The sequence below is a fragment of the Bubalus kerabau genome, chromosome 7 (genome assembly GCF_029407905.1).
Source record: "Bubalus kerabau isolate K-KA32 ecotype Philippines breed swamp buffalo chromosome 7, PCC_UOA_SB_1v2, whole genome shotgun sequence".
Classification (NCBI taxonomy): Eukaryota; Metazoa; Chordata; class Mammalia; order Artiodactyla; family Bovidae; genus Bubalus; species Bubalus kerabau.
In genome coordinates, this window is record NC_073630.1 from 101,137,459 (window position 1) to 101,138,668 (window position 1,210).

Below are 1,210 nucleotides of genomic sequence, written 5' to 3' on the forward strand. Positions count from 1 at the left end.
AGAATCATCATAGTTCACTGTATACTCACATTTAGTCCTTATAACTCAGTGAGGTAGGTATTATTTTTTTATCATTATTAATACCATATTACTGATGAAACTGAAGTTTAGAGAGTTTAGATGACCTGACTGGTACCCCAAAAAATTAAGTAGAAAATTAAGAATTAAAACTCAGGCCAGTGTGACTCTGGATCCCATAGGATTATTTTTGCTATTCTCCCAAAGAAGAGGGGGGCGAAATCCATAAACATACACACAAGCATGGTCAGGATTTCTACTAGTCAGCAATTATTATAAAATATGGGAATAACAAAAATTACTTTATAAAAGAAAATGCATTCTAAAGAAAATGTGGTTATCTTGTATTGGTTCTTGGAACAGAAAAAAGACATTAGTGGAAAAACTGATGAAATCTGAATAAAATTTGAGTGGTTTTCTTTAAAGAAAAAAAAACAAAAAAAACCACTTCTAAGGAACTCTTGACATCTGTACCCAAAACTGAAGATACTAGAGGCCGAGCCAGATTTCTGAGGTCTGGGTCTCTAACGAGTCCCACAAAGTGAGCAGCATTAGATGATACCTTTAGTATTTGTTTTTAATATTTATTTATTTATTTGGCTGCACCAAGTCTTGGTAATGGCACGCAGGATCTTTAGTTGTGGGAGTCTTGGTTGCAGCACATGCGATCTAGTTCTTCAACCAGGGACTGAACTGGGGACCCCTGTATCGGGAGCACAAAACCTTAGCCACTGGTGCCTTTAGCATTATTTTTGCTTATAAACAAAGACAAGGGAAAAATCTATTTTTTAGATTCCATATAAAAGTGATATCATACAGTATTTGTCTTTCTCTGCCTGACTTATTTCAGCAAGCATGACACCCTCCAGGTCCAGCCATGCTGTTGCAAATGGCAAAGTTTCATTCTTTTTTATGGCTGAGTAATATTCTGATGTGTGTGTGTGTGGGTGTGTGTGTACCACATATTCGTTTTGGGGGTTTTTTTGAACCATTTTTATTCTTTCATGTATTCAGTCATCAATGGAATAACGTAATTTTCCCAGGGAAGTTTACACATATATCATGTGAAAAAGACAAATGTATAAGGAGAAAGAGACTGTATAGTGGTTTTGATTATGGAGTCTATGGTCACTTTTTTTTCTTTTTTTTATATGAGAACTAATAAATGAATATAATAAAACAGAAACAGACT